Raw genomic sequence first — 15,642 nt, 5'->3', positions numbered from 1 at the left:
CTTTAGCATTCGGAGAACACGTAAATGGAACAGGCTAGCAAGTGCACGTAATTGCGTCATTACGTCAGTGAAAAGGTCCGTTTGAATAACGCTGTGAATGGTATCGTTAAATTACTTTGGACAACTTAACTAGTTATTTATAATAGAAATGCCGATGACGCAACCAATTGTTAAATGACAGGTCCGGTTCAGTTAACCATTTGTATTTGTATAATTTACAATATCAATATGGTAGTAATTTGTACTGGCATTTAAACTTTACTTATATTTACTACAGTTATAACAAATGTTTGGTAACATAAATAAAAACCGTTAACGCTCCGACTCCTCTAACGTTCGACATTTTTGAATTTTTGAACAAGATAGCAAAGCTGCGCGCATAGGATTGTGGGTGATTTGAGAGCACGAAGGATACACATATGCATCCTTTCCTGTGTATGGGATATTTTTCGAACGAAGGACTCAGTCCTAGGTTGAAATTCCGGGGATCCTCGACATTGGAACAGTCCTTCGACGGATGTCGATGACGTAGCATCCTTGAAATACTGGCTTCCGAGGATCCTTCCTTGACATTGAGAAACACCTACTGTTACACAACAATAAAGGATGCATATCACTCTGTTCCACGAGCAGCTTTGGGACGTTCTGATCACCTTCTGGTTCATCTTATACCGACCTACAGGCAGAAACTAAAATCAGCTAAACCTGTATCAAGGACTGTAAAAAGATGGACTACTGAAGCAGAGCAGGATTTACAATCTTGTTTTGACCTCACTGACTGGAGTGTTTTTGAAGCTGCTGCCACCGATCTGGATGAACTCACAGAGACCGTAACATCATATATCAGTTACTGTGAGGATATGTGTATTCCTACCAAGACTCAACTAAATTATAACAATGACAAACCGTGGTTCACTGCAAAACTCAGACAGCTCCGTCAGGCCAAAGAAGATGCTTACATGATAACAGGCTAAATACACACTGGAAAAGGAGATCAGAGTGGCAAAGAGGAATTATTCTGGAAAAATAAGGACTCAGTTCACTTCGAACGACTCAGCATCAGTGTGGAAAAGTCTGAAAGAGATTACCAACTACAAGACACCACCCCCCAGCACTGTGGAGAATCAACGACTGGCAGACGATCTGAACAAGTTTTACTGCAGGTTTGAAAGAACACCCATCACCTGCCCTGAACACCTCTCCACACAACCGTTCAATGTCAATGTCAATGTCACCTTTATTTATATAGCGCTTTAAACAAAATACATTGCGTCAAAGCAACTGAACAACATTCATTAGGAAAACAGTGTCAATAATGCAAAAATGATAGTTAAAGGCAGTTCATCATTGGATTCAGTTATGTCATCTCTGTTCAGTTAAATAGTGTCTGTGCATTTATTTGCAATCAAGTCAATGATATCGCTGTAGATGAAGTGTCCCCAACTAAGCAAGCCAGAGGCGACAGTGGCAAGGAACCGAAACTCCATCGGTGACAGAATGGAGAAAAAAACCTTGGGAGAAACCAGGCTCAGTTGGGGGGCCAGTTCTCCTCTGACCAGACGAAACCAGTAGTTCAATTCCAGGCTGCAGCAAAGTCAGATTGTGCAGAAGAATCATCTGTTTCCTGTGGTCTTGTCCTGGTGCTCCTCTGAGACAAGGTCTTTACAGGGGATCTGTATCTGGGGCTCTAGTTGTCCTGGTCTCCGCTGTCTTTCAGGGATGTAGAGGTCCTTTCTAGGTGCTGATCCACCATCTGGTCTGGATACGTACTGGATCCGGGTGACTGCAGTGACCCTCTGATCTGGACACAGACTGGATCTGGTGGCCACGGTGACCTCGGAACAAGAGAGAAACAGACAAATATTAGCGTAGATGCCATTCTTCTAATGATGTAGCAAGTACATAGGTTGTTATGGGAAGTGTTTCAGGTTCCGGTTTACCTAATTAATGCAGCCTAAAAATCCTTTAACGGATTTGGATAATAAAAGCATATTAGTATGTTATGTGTATGCCAGGTTAAAGAGATGGGTCTTTAATCTAGATTTAAACTGCAAGAGTGTGTCTGCCTCTCGAACAATGTTAGGTAGGTTATTCCAGAGTTTGGGCGCCAAATAGGAAAAGGATCTGCCGCCTGCAGTTGATTTTGATATTCTAGGTATTATCAAATTGCCTGAGTTTTGAGAACGTAGCGGACGTAGAGGATTATAATGTAAAAGGAGCTCATTCAAATACTGAGGTGCTAAACCATTCAGGGCTTTATAAGTAATAAGCAATATTTTAAAATCTATGCGATGCTTGATAGGGAGCAGTGTTGACAGGACCGGGCTAATATGGTCATACTTCCTGGTTCTAGTAAGAACTCTTGCTGCTGCATTTTGGACTAGCTGTAGTTTGTTTACTAAGCGTGCAGAACAACCACCCAATAAAGCATTACAATAATCTAACCTTGAGGTCATAAATGCATGGATTAACATTTCTGCATTTGACATTGAGAGCATAGGCCGTAATTTAGATATATTTTTGAGATGGAAAAATGCAGTTTTACAAATGCTAGAAACGTGGCTTTCTAAGGAAAGATTGCGATCAAGTAGCACACCTAGGTTCCTAACTGATGATGAAGAATTGACAGAGCAACCATCAAGTCTTAGACAGTGTTCTAGGTTATTACAAGCAGAGTTTTTAGGTCCTATAATTAACACCTCTGTTTTTTCAGAATTTAGCAGTAAGAAATTACTCGTCATCCAGTTTTTTATATCGACTATGCAATCCATTAGTTTTTCAAATTGGTGTGTTTCACCGGGCTGCGAAGAAATATAGAGCTGAGTATCATCAGCATAACAGTGAAAGCTAACACCATGTTTCCTGATGATATCTCCCAAGGGTAACATATAAAGCGTGAAGAGTAGCGGCCCTAGTACTGAGCCTTGAGGTACTCCATACTCCACTTGTGATCGATAGGATACATCTTCATTCACTGCTACGAACTGATGGCGGTCATATAAGTAGGATTTAAACCATGCTAATGCACTTCCACTGATGCCAACAAAGTATTCAAGTCTATGCAAAAGAATGTTGTGGTCAATTGTGTCAAACGCAGCACTAAGATCCAATAAAACTAATAGAGAGATACACCCACGATCAGATGATGAGAGCAGATCATTTGTAACTCTAAGGAGAGCAGTCTCAGAACTATGATACGGTCTAAATCCTGACTGGAAATCCTCACATATACCATTTTTCTCTAAGAAGGAATATAATTGTGTGGATACCACCTTTTCTAGTATCTTGGACAGAAAAGGGAGATTCGAGATTGGTCTATAATTAACTAGTTCTTTGGGGTCAAGTTGTGGTTTTTTGATGAGAGGCTTAATAACAGCCAGTTTGAAGGTTTTGGGGACATGTCCTAATGACAATGAGCAATTAATAATAGTCAGAAGAGGATCTATGACCTCTGGAAGCACCTCTTTCAGGAGCTTAGATGGTATAGGGTCTAACATACATGTTGTTGGTTTAGATGATTTAACAAGTTTATACAATTCTTCCTCTCCTATAGTAGAGAATGAGTGGAACTGTTCCTCAGGGGGTCTATAGTGCACTGTCTGATGTGATACTGTAGCTGACGGCTGAATGGTTGCAATTTTATCTCTAATAGTATCGATTTTAGAACTAAAGTAGTTCATAAAGTCATTACTGCTGTGGTGTTGGGAAATGTCAACACTTGTTGAGGCTTTATTTTTCATTAATTTAGCCACTGTATTGAATAAATACCTGGGGTTATGTTTGTTTTCTTCTAAAAGAGAAGAAAAGTAATCGGATCTAGCAGTTTTTAATGCTTTTCTGTAGGATATGTTACTTTCCCGCCAAGCAATACGAAATACCTCTAGTTTTGTTTTCCTCCAGCTGCGCTCCATTTTTCGGGCTGCTCTCTTTAGGGTGCGAGTATGCTCATTATACCATGGTGTCAAACTGTTTTCCTTAACCTTCCTTAAGCGTAAAGGAGCAACTTTATTTAAAGTGCTAGAAAAGAGAGAGTCCATAGTTTCTGTTACATCATCAAGTTGTTCTGAGTTTTTGGATATGCTAAGGAATTTGGATACATCAGGAAGATAACTTAAAAAGCAGTCTTTTGTGGTAGAAGTGATGGTTCTTCCATACTTGTAACAAGAAGTAGAATTTACAATTTTGGCTATATGAATTTTGCAAAGAACTAAATAATGATCTGAGATATCATCACTTGGCTGAATAATTTCAACACCATCAACATCAATTCCATGTGACAGTATTAAATCTAGAGTATGATTTCGACAATGAGTAGGTCCTGAAACGTGTTGTCTAACACCAATAGAGTTCAGAATGTCTATAAATGCTGATCCCAATGCATCGTTTTCATTATCAACATGGATATTAAAATCACCAACTATTAAAACTTTATCTGCAGCCAGAACTAACTCGGATGTAAAATCACCAAACTCTTTAATAAAGTCTGTATGGTGCCCTGGTGGCCTGTATACAGTAGCCAGTACAAACATAACAGGGGATTTATCATTAACATTTGTTTCTCTGGATAATGTTATATGAAGCACCATTACTTCAAACGAGTTATACTTGAAGCCTGCCCTCTGAGAAATCCTGAAAACGTTGTTATAAATTAAAGCAACTCCTCCCCCTTTGCCTTTTAGACGCGGCTCATGTTTATAACAGTAATCTTGGGGGGTGGACTCATTTAAAATAATGTAATCATCAGGTTTTAGCCAGGTTTCTGTCAAACAGAGTACATCTATATTATGATCAGTGATCATATTATTTACAAAAAGTGTTTTCGTAGAAAGGGATCTGATATTCAATAAGCCAAGCTTTATCATTTGTTTATCCATATTGCTTCTGTTTTTTATTTGTTGAACCTCAATTAAATTGTTAATCTTAACTTGGTTTGGACGTTTTTTGTATTTTCTAGTTCGGGGAACAGACACAGTCTCTATAGTGTGATATCTAGGTGAAAAAGTCTCTATGTGCTGAGAATTAACTGACCTCTGTGACGGGAGGCAGCTAGCAGACGGTCGGTTTAGCCAGTCTGTCTGCTTCCTGACCTGGGCCCCAGTTAGTCAAGTATAAACACTAAGACTATTTGCCATATTTCTAGAGAGAAGAGTGGCGCCACCCCAGGAGGGATGAAGACCATCTCTTTTAAACAGGTCAGGTCTGCCCCAAAAGCTCGTCCAATTGTCTATGAAACCTATGTTATTCTGTGGGCACCACTTAGACATCCAGCCATTGAGTGATGACAATCTGTTATGCATCTCATCACCACGGTAAGCAGGGAGGGGACCAGAGCATATTACAGTTCACACCAATAACAACTCCTGCAACCAACCAGCACCATCACAATGAACACTGGGACCCCCCAAGAATGTGTGCTGAGCCCCATCCTCTTCACTCTGCTGACCCAACAACTCCAACCTCTTTATTAAGTTTGCAGATGACACGACTGTGGTGGGTCTTATTAGCAACAAAGATGAGACAAACTACAGGATTGAGGTGAGCCGCCTGGCCAAGTGGTGCAGTGACAACAATTTCTCTCTGAACGTGGAGAAGACAAAAGGAGATTGTTGTAGACTTCAGGAGAGCACACACTCAGCACGTTCCTCTGACCATCAACGGTGCGACTGTGGAGAGAGTGAGCAGCTCCAAGTTCCTGGGTGTGCACATCACAGAGGACCTCTCCTGGACTGAAAACACAGCCACACTGGCCAAGGAATCACAACAGCGTCTCTACTTCCTCCGCAAACTGAGGAGAGCCAGAGCCCCACCCCACATCATGTACACCTTCTACAGAGGCACCATCGAGAGCATCAGAGAACACGTCTCACCCGCAAAGCCCTCTGCATCACAGGTGAACCCACTCACCCATCACACAGCTTCTTCAGCCAACTACCATCAGGGAGGAGACTGCGGAGTCTCCAGGCCAGGACCAGCAGACTGAAGGACAGCTTCATCCACCAGGCTGTCAGGAAGCTTAACTCACTCCCGAACTTGCCCCCCCTCCCCTCTTCTGCCCCAGGCACCACTGAACTATGACCCCCCCCCCCCCCCCACACACACACACTAATTATATGATGGCATGCACTAGTCACTTTGTGCAGCATTGGTCTGCTCACTACATCATTCAGCATGGAATTGACGTCATTCCACTACCTCATCAGTCAGTTAAATAAAATAACTGCTCTTGAGCCTTTTGTCACTTGTCACTTCAATCAGACTTAAGATATTTTTAATAAGGGATTTTTTTTGCACTAAAAATCTTTTATCTGCACTGTTGTTCACTTCATTGATTTGCACTATATCTGTCATTTGCCTTGGGCTGCTTTATTTAACTTTATTTTTAATTTTATTATATGCCTTTTTTTTACATTCCCTTATTGTATACAACCCGAATTCCGGAAAAGTGGGGACGTTTTTTAAATTTTAATAAAATGAAAATTTCAAATAACATGAGCCAATATTTTATTCACAATAGAACATAGATAATGTAGCAAATGTTTAAACTGAGAAATTTAACACTTTTATCCACTTAATTAGCTCATTTAAAATTTAAAAGTAAAGATGGGCAGAGGCTCTCCAATCTGTGAAAGACTGCGTAAAAAAATTCCTCAACGTCAAATTGCAAAGGCTTTGCAAATCTCATCATCTACAGTGCATAACATCATCAAAAGATTCAGAGAAACTGGAGAAATCTCTGTGCGTAAGGGACAAGGCCGGAGACCTTTATTGGATGCCCGTGGTCTTCGGGCTCTCAGACGACACTACATCACTCATCGGCATGATTGTGTCAATGACATTACTAAATGGGCCCAGGAATACTTTCAGAAACCACTGTCGGTAAACACAATCCGCCGTGCCATCAGCAGATGCCAACTAAAGCTCTATCATGCAAAAAGGAAGCCATATGTGAACATGGTCCAGAAGCGCCGTCGTGTCCTGTGGGCCAAGGCTCATTTAAAATGGACTATTTCAAAGTGGAATAGTGTTTTATGGTCAGACGAGTCCAAATTTGACATTCTTGTTGGAAATCACGGACGCCGTGTCCTCCGGGCTAAAGAGGAGGGAGACCTTCCAGCATGTTATCAGCGTTCAGTTCAAAAGCCAGCATCTCTGATGGTATGGGGGTGCATAAGTGCATATGGTATGGGCAGCTTGCATGTTTTGGAAGGCTCTGTGAATGCTGAAAGGTATATAAAGGTTTTAGAACAACATATGCTTCCCTCCAAACAACGTCTATTTCAGGGAAGGCCTTGTTTATTTCAGCAGGACAATGCAAAACCACATACTGCAGCTATAACAACAGCATGGCTTCGTCGTAGAAGAGTCCGGGTGCTAACCTGGCCTGCCTGCAGTCCAGATCTTTCACCTATAGAGAACATTTGGCGCATCATTAAACGAAAAATACGTCAAAGACGACCACGAACTCTTCAGCAGCTGGAAATCTATATAAGGCAAGAATGGGACCAAATTCCAACAGCAAAACTCCAGCAACTCATAGCCTCAATGCCCAGACGTCTTCAAACTGTTTTGAAAAGAAAAGGAGATGCTACACCATGGTAAACATGCCCCGTCCCAACTATTTTGAGACCTGTAGCAGAAATCAAAATTGAAATGAGCTCATTTTGTGCATAAAATTGTAAACTTTCTCAGTTTAAACATTTGCTATGTTATCTATGTTCTATTGTGAATAAAATATTGGCTCATGTGATTTGAAAGTCTTTTAGTTTTCATTTTATTCAAATTTAAAAAACGTCCCAACTTTTCCGGAATTCGGGTTGTAGTTGTATCTACATTTTATATTTGATCTAGATTTTTTAGGCTTTAATGTTAATGTTATCTGTATGCACCGGGGTCTGAGAGTAACGCAATTTCGATTCTCTGTATGTACTGTACATGTGGAAATTGACAATAAAGCAGACTTGAACTTGAACTTGTAATCACACACACATAAAAAGCTTAATCTCAATCATACATGAGAAACGTACAGTTCTAAAGAATATCTCTTTGGATTTGAGACTTTAGTCTTTGTAACTTTACAGATCTTCTTCATGCACCAAGAGCTTGTAACACTCCAAAGAGAAATGAACAATTGAAATTGCATCATATGATCCCTTTAAACATTTTAGGAAATATAATCAGATTACTTTTTGATTACTTCTGATCTGATTCATTTATCAAATTGATTTAAACAAGACAATTTTGTACGAAATTTTAAAATGCAAAAACAAAACAAACAAACAAACAACAACAACAACAAAACATGAAGTGCATTAAACATTACATTATAAAGATTTCCAAAACTAGGGTTCATAAAGGAACTGCAGGGGGTTCGTGAGTTTAATGAAAAGCAAATAATTAATTAAATCATAAAAACAGACAATTAAAATAAATAATTTTAAAATAACATCAATCAAAAAATAAAAAAAATAAAACATTTAATTTGTTTTCCTGCATGTCACGTGACCATTAACCAACTTCAGAGAACCGTAAACAATCCAAATCTGATACTGAATTATTAAAATATAAAATTTTAAGTCTCAGGGCTACTTCAAGTAAATATATTAGATGAAAGATGTTTAGATCAAAAATGTTCGGGAAGGCATGCATTAAATTAAAAATTAAATATATGCATTTAGCAGACGCTTTTATCCAAAGCGACTTACAGTGCATTCAGGATATCAATTTTTACATATCATGTGTTCCCGGGGAATCGGGCCCCCAACCTTTCGCTTGATAACGCAGTGCTCTACCAATTGAGCTACAGGAACACATTACATGTAAATAAGAAATAACTTGAATTTGTGCATTTGTGACATTGTAATAGTTGGTTGAATAACCTACTGAGTGATAATTCAAATAAACTTTATTACTTAAGTAATCAGTACTTAATTTTTGCATATTTATATATATATATATATATATATATAGAGAGAGAGAGAGAGAGAGAGAGAGAGAGAGAGAGAGAGAGAGATTGATGTTGATGACGTTGAATACATAATTGGTTGTTACAGTTTAACTCTTACAAAATAAATTGCAGCAAGGCTTTACAATATCCATAAAATATAATCAGATGCAATCAATCGCCTATTTTTAAACCCTTGTTTGCATATTCATCCGACAGCGCCATCCTCTGTTTCCTGTAAGCACAAACACATGGAACAGTGACGTAAAGCGCAGAAAGAGACCGCGTTCTTGTTTGAGCGCGTTCCCGTTCCTTCGTTCGCTGCTCCTGAACACACAAGAACGCGGATCAGAACCCGCGCTGCTCTCAGATGCGAAACTCCGAGTTTTTGTGTCGGGGTCTTTTTGTGAGGTTTACCTCTGACGTCACGGCCCCGCCCACTCGAGCTCCGGTTTGATCACTGCGCGCTGCTGACAGTCCCCGCGAAGGAGCTGAGTCGGTGGTTGGGAGCGGGAGTTCTCAAGCGGAAAAGGTTGTGGCATTGGCGACAACGGCAACCCGACTTTGTGGGGTGGAGGTGTGGAGTGATGATGGAAGGAAGTAGCGTAGATTCCGGAAGTGATCCGGAAATGGAGGATGTGGATAGTGGAGGCGGCGAGAATGGAAGTAGTAAGTGGAGTGTAGTAGAAAATCGGAAAAGAAAGAAACAATCTTCAGAATCAGGTAGTGAGAAAGGAAATCTCCAGACTAGAAGAAGGAAAGAGGAATATAAGGTATTGTTGAAGTTTGTTGACTCTGTAAATGCGATTAATCCGTTGAAGCTGACGAAAACATTGAAAGAAATGATAGGGACAGTTGAAAGCATTACGACTTTGAGGGATGGCAATCTGTTGTTGTTTTGTAAAGACAGTAGGCAGCAAAAATCAGCTCTGGGTATAAAATCGATGATTGGACATAAGGTGTTGTGCTCGATACCGGAAGAAAAGAATTGGGTTAGAGGTGTTGTAACAGGGATTCCGACAGATGTCACGGAGGAGAAGATTAAAAGAAATATCACGGGAGCAGCAGTAAAGTTTGTTAAACGGCTCAAGTGTGTTAGAAATAACGAGAAGATGGATAGCCTCTCAGTAATGATAAACTTTGATGAAAATAAAATGCCAGAGAAAGTTTATTTAGGATTTGTAAGATATGCAGTAAGACCATACGTTCCTCCGCCGCTAAGATGTTATAAGTGTCAAAAATTCGGTCATGTAGCGGCAGTATGCAGAGGTAAGCAGAGATGTGCGCGGTGTGGAGGTGAACATGAGTACGGCAAATGTGGGCAAGGTGTAAATCCTAAATGCTGCAACTGTGGTGGGGATCATAGTGCAGGATACGGTGGTTGTCAGGTACGGAAAAAGGCAGTCAAGGTTCAAAATGTTAGAACGACAGAAGGAATAACATACGCTGAGGCATTGAAGAAAGTAAACCAGATTCCTAAAACAAATGAAAATATGAATGAAGAAATTCATTCAAAACAACAGAGTAAAGAACAAAGAGATGAAAAGGTAGTAGTGGATGATAAAGTGGCATTTGTAACATTTATCGCTGAAGTAGTGAACTGTTCAGCTCAAACTGAAAGCAGGACTGAAAGAATTAAAATCATTATCAGAGCTGCAGAAAAGTACTTGGATCTGGGGAATGTTACTGTTGACATGATAAATGAAAGGCTCAAGATTCCAACATTAAATAGTCAAGCAGTAAATAGTCAGACAACATGTGGTGGATCTTAATGGTGTTATATATTTTGCAATGGAATGCAAGAAGTTTGATTGCAAATGGACAGGAGTTTAAGAAATTTATAGCAGACCAAGAGAAAGGCCCAGATATTATATGTATACAGGAAACTTGGCTTAAGTCACAATATAACTTTCTAATACATGGATATACTACTATTCGGAGGGATAGACAACAAGGGAATGGAGGTGGAGTAGCTACTTTTATAAAGCAAGGAATCGGGTATAAAACAGTTGAGGTAGATGGGGAAGTAGAAGTTGTGGTGGTGGAAATATGGGAAGGATCAAGGTGTATTAGAGTAATTAATTTTTACAATCCATGTGATAGGTTAAGCAAGGATATTCTAGAAAGTATAGGAGGAAATGAAAGTCAAAAAATGGTGTGGTGTGGTGATTTTAACGCTCATAGTTCAATATGGGGAAGCGCAAAAACAGATTATAATGGTAAGATCATTGAAGATATGCTAGATTGGGGAAGATTAGTGTGCATTAATGATGGAAGTCATACTAGAATTGATTTGAATAAGGGAAGGCATTCGGTATTAGACTTGACAATAGTATCTGAAAGTTTAGCGAGTAAATGTGAATGGAAAGTACTAAAACAAAGTACTGTAGGAAGTGATCATTTTCCTATTTGCAGTAAAGTTGGAGTAGATATAGAACAAAGAGTGGGGGAAAGAATGCCTAGGTGGAGGTTCAAGTCAGCGGATTGGGATAAGTATAAGGAGTTATGTGGAAGCAAAATGAAGGACATTAGTAAATGTATAGAAGATGTTGATGTTTTTAATAATGAAATATGCAAGGTTCTTCAGAGTACAGCAGTAGAAGTAATAGGTAAGAGGAAGGCAGGCAGCAGGAAGAAAGTTATGCCATGGTGGAACGAGGAGTGTAGTGAGGCAACAAAAAGGAGAAATAAAGCACTCAAGAAGGTAAGAAGGTCACTTAATTATAATGATTTAATAAGTTATAAAAGGGCACAAGCTATAGTGAGAAGAGTCATTCGGACATCTAAAAGAAATTATTGGAGGGAATTTTGTAATAGAATAGGGGAAGACATTGAAATAAGTGAGTTATGGAATATGATACGAAAGATGGGAGGGATACAAAGAGGTTACAACATACCTGTATTAGAATATAATAATAGACAAATTATATCTGAAAGCGGTAAAGCAGAGGTATTTGCAGAAACATTCGTTAAAATTCATAGTAATTCGAATTTATCAGAGGATGCGAGGAAAACTAGGGACCAGATACTAAGTAAATATCCTCATTTATTGGAGGAAAAGGGACTTTCAGGAAGTACAATGGATTCAGAGTTTAATTTGTACGAATTGAAAAAAGCGCTTGCAGGGGTTAAGCAAACATCTCCAGGCAGAGATGACATTTGTTATGAGATGGTAAAACATTTATCAGAGACAGCATTAGAGACAATTTTGAGGCTTTTTAATAAGGTTTGGGAGTTAGGAAAGTTACCAAATGACTGGAAGCATGGTGTCATAGTGCCAATTCCAAAACCAGGCAAAGATCATACACAGCCAAATAATTATAGACCTATAGCTTTAACGTCTAATCTATGCAAAATAATGGAGCGTATGGTCATGAGTAGATTAGTATATGTCATTGAAAGGGATAATATTTTATCACCTTATCAAAGTGGATTTAGGAAAGGACGTAATACAATGGACTCAGTACTGTGCCTGGAATCTGAAATAAGAAAGGCTCAGGTAAATAAGGAAGCTTTAGTTGGGGTATTTTTTGATGTTGAAAAAGCTTATGACATGATGTGGAAAGAGGGACTTTTAATTAAGTTAGAAAAAATGGAAATTAAAGGAAGAATGTATAACTGGATCAGGGATTTCCTGTTTAACAGAACTATACAAGTAAGAGTAAGTACTGCTTTTTCTCAGATACACACAATAGAGAATGGAACACCTCAGGGAAGCGTTAGTAGTCCAATTCTGTTTAATATTATGATTAACGACATCTTTACAAAGGTTGATAGGGGCATTGGAAGATCTTTATATGCGGATGATGGAGCACTGTGGAAAAGAGGGCGTAATGTAAAGAATGTGGAAAGATGTTTGCAGAATGCCGTTAAAATGGTAGAAAATTGGGCAAATGAATGGGGATTTCGGTTTTCAGTAGATAAAACGCAGGTAATTTGTTTTGCAAAAAGGAAAAGTAACCCTACCATTAACATCAGATTGTATGGACAAGAAGTGAAGCAAACAGCAGTTGTGAGGTTTCTGGGTATATGGATGGATTTGAAATTGAATTTTAGTATGCATATCCAGAAACTGGTTGACAAATGCAAAAAAGCATTAAATATCATGAGGTGTTTAGCAGGAGTTGATTGGGGAGCATGTCGCCAGTCTCTTAAAATAATATATTGTGCTCTAATAAGATCAGCAATAGATTATGGCAGTATGGTATATTGCACTGCATCCAAAACACAACTCGTAAAAATAGAGGCAATTCAGTCACAAGCTTTGCGAGTTTGTTGTGGAGCGTTTAGATCCTCTCCAATAACAGCAGTGCAAGTAGAGATGGGTGTAATGCCTCAAGTAATTCGTAGGCTCAAGTTAAAGATGAGGTATTTTATAAGTATAAAGGGACACTTGGACAGTCACCCAGTTAAAATGGTGTTGGAGGATTGTTGGGAATATGGACATAAAAAGTTATCAAGTTTTGGATGGAAGGCCAGTGAGGAAGCCCGGAGAATGGGATTAAGTGACTTCAATGTTGCTCCTACTGTGGCTAGGTCAGCAATTCCTCCTTGGTTTTTCCCAATGCCTTTGATTGATACTCAATTGCTTAAAGAAAAGCATAACAATACAAATGGATTAGGAAATTTTAATATACAGCAATACATTGATCAAAGTTATTATAGTGCAGTTCAAATATACACTGATGGTTCAAAAGATCCAGAATCTGGGAAAACAGCAGTAGCGGTATATATTCCACTTTTTAACATTAGAATAGCAAAAAGAATATCAGATTATCTTTCAGTATTCTCTGCAGAAATTATTGCAATATGTCTAGCGCTTCAGTGGATAGAAGAAATCCAACCAACAAGGGTAGTGATATGTACAGATTCTTTATCCGCACTAAATAGCTTGGAAAGTGGAACATCATCAGCAAGGCAAGACATGATAAATGAAGTAATGCAGAGTCTTTACAGAACAAGACAGTATGGACTTCTGGTGAATCTTGTATGGGTTCCATCGCATATGGGTGTGAAAGGAAATGAGGAGGCTGATAATCAGGCTAAACAGGCATTAAATCATTCACAAATTGACATTGAAGTGGCATTAAGTAAAACAGAAATTAAAGTGATAATAGCTAAACAAATACAGGAAATTTGGCAGAAAGAATGGAATGAAGGAAAGAAAGGTAGACATTTTTACTGCATTCAAGGAAAAGTTGGGTCAGAGAGAAGAAGATTCGGAAACCGGAAAGAGGATGTTTTAATAACAAGAATGCGTATTGGACATTGTTTATTAAATCAAAGCTTACAAAGAATTGGTAAACATGAGAATGGAAATTGTGACAAATGTGGGTTAGTTGAAAATATAGAGCATGTCCTTTTAGAATGCGAAGCTTATGAAAGAGAGCGGTCCCAGTTAAGACATGCTTTAAGAAGTGTAGGAATCAATGAGTTGACACTTCAGGTTCTCCTAGGACAAGGTGCTAAACAATCAAGAGTTTATCATGAGTTATTTATATTTTTAAAGGAAACAGGATTATTTAATAGGATTTAAAACTCCATTATGTGTAAATTTTATATGGATATATATATATAATTTTTTTTTTTTTTTTTTTTTTTTTTTTTTTTTAAAGAGTAGATCTAGTTTAAACTTCCTTTCCAAATATGCGCTTCACACTCCATATCAGTAGGTGGCGGGAATGCACCTTTTAAGTTGGTTTGCCAACCGCCATTAAATCCTAGAAGAAGAAGAAGAAGAAGAAGTCCCCGCGAACTCGTGCTCGGTGGCGATTTAACGGCATTAAGCGGCGGCGGGCTGTCGTTTCTCGGCTACCGGAGGGTTATGACTCTAAACATGTTCACCTAACCCATCCTGAGCGGTGGTGATGCGCTCACGAGCTCGTGAGGCGGCCGATTGTCATTTCGACTTAGCTGGCGTTCACTTAGCCGCCACAGGCTAATTAATTAACCCGTGCTTTGAGGTAAATATTGACTCCAAATCACCGGAGACGCTACAAAAACGTCACAGAACGCCGAGCTACAGCGTGGACCAGCGCTGTTTCGTCGTGTTGGCTGAACATTACATTATAAAGATTTCCAAAACTAGGGTTCATAAAGGAACTGCAGGGGGTTCGTGAGTTTAATGAAAAGCAAATAATTAATTAAATCATAAAAACAGACAATTAAAATAAATAATTTTAAAATAACATCAATCAAAAAATAAAAAAAATAAAACATTTAATTTGTTTTCCTGCATGTCACGTGACCATTAACCAACTTCAGAGAACCGTAAACAATCCAAATCTGATACTGAATTATTAAAATATAAAATTTTAAGTCTCAGGGCTACTTCAAGTAAATATATTAGATGAAAGATGTTTAGATCAAAAATGTTCGGGAAGGCATGCATTAAATTAAAAATTAAATATATGCATTTAGCAGACGCTTTTATCCAAAGCGACTTACAGTGCATTCAGGATATCAATTTTTACATATCATGTGTTCCCGGGGAATCGGGCCCCCAACCTTTCGCTTGATAACGCAGTGCTCTACCAATTGAGCTACAGGAACACATTACATGTAAATAAGAAATAACTTGAATTTGTGCATTTGTGACATTGTAATAGTTGGTTGAATAACCTACTGAGTGATAATTCAAATAAACTTTATTACTTAAGTAATCAGTACTTAATTTTTGCATATTTATATATATATATATA

The 15,642-nt window shown here is 38.7% G+C and overlaps 1 protein-coding gene across 1 annotated transcript in view; it reads right to left on the bottom strand.

Moving 5' to 3' along the window:
• Positions 1 to 15,642, bottom strand: part of LOC132151479 (PRELI domain containing protein 3B-like) — a 401,075-nt gene that overhangs the window by 30,365 nt on the left and 355,068 nt on the right. The window lies entirely within an intron of this gene.

This window comes from Carassius carassius, chromosome 10 (assembly GCF_963082965.1).
Source record: "Carassius carassius chromosome 10, fCarCar2.1, whole genome shotgun sequence".
Lineage (NCBI taxonomy): Eukaryota > Metazoa > Chordata > Actinopteri > Cypriniformes > Cyprinidae > Carassius > Carassius carassius.
The sequence above is the reverse complement of the archived record's forward strand: the minus strand, read 5'-3'. Positions and strand labels throughout refer to the sequence as shown.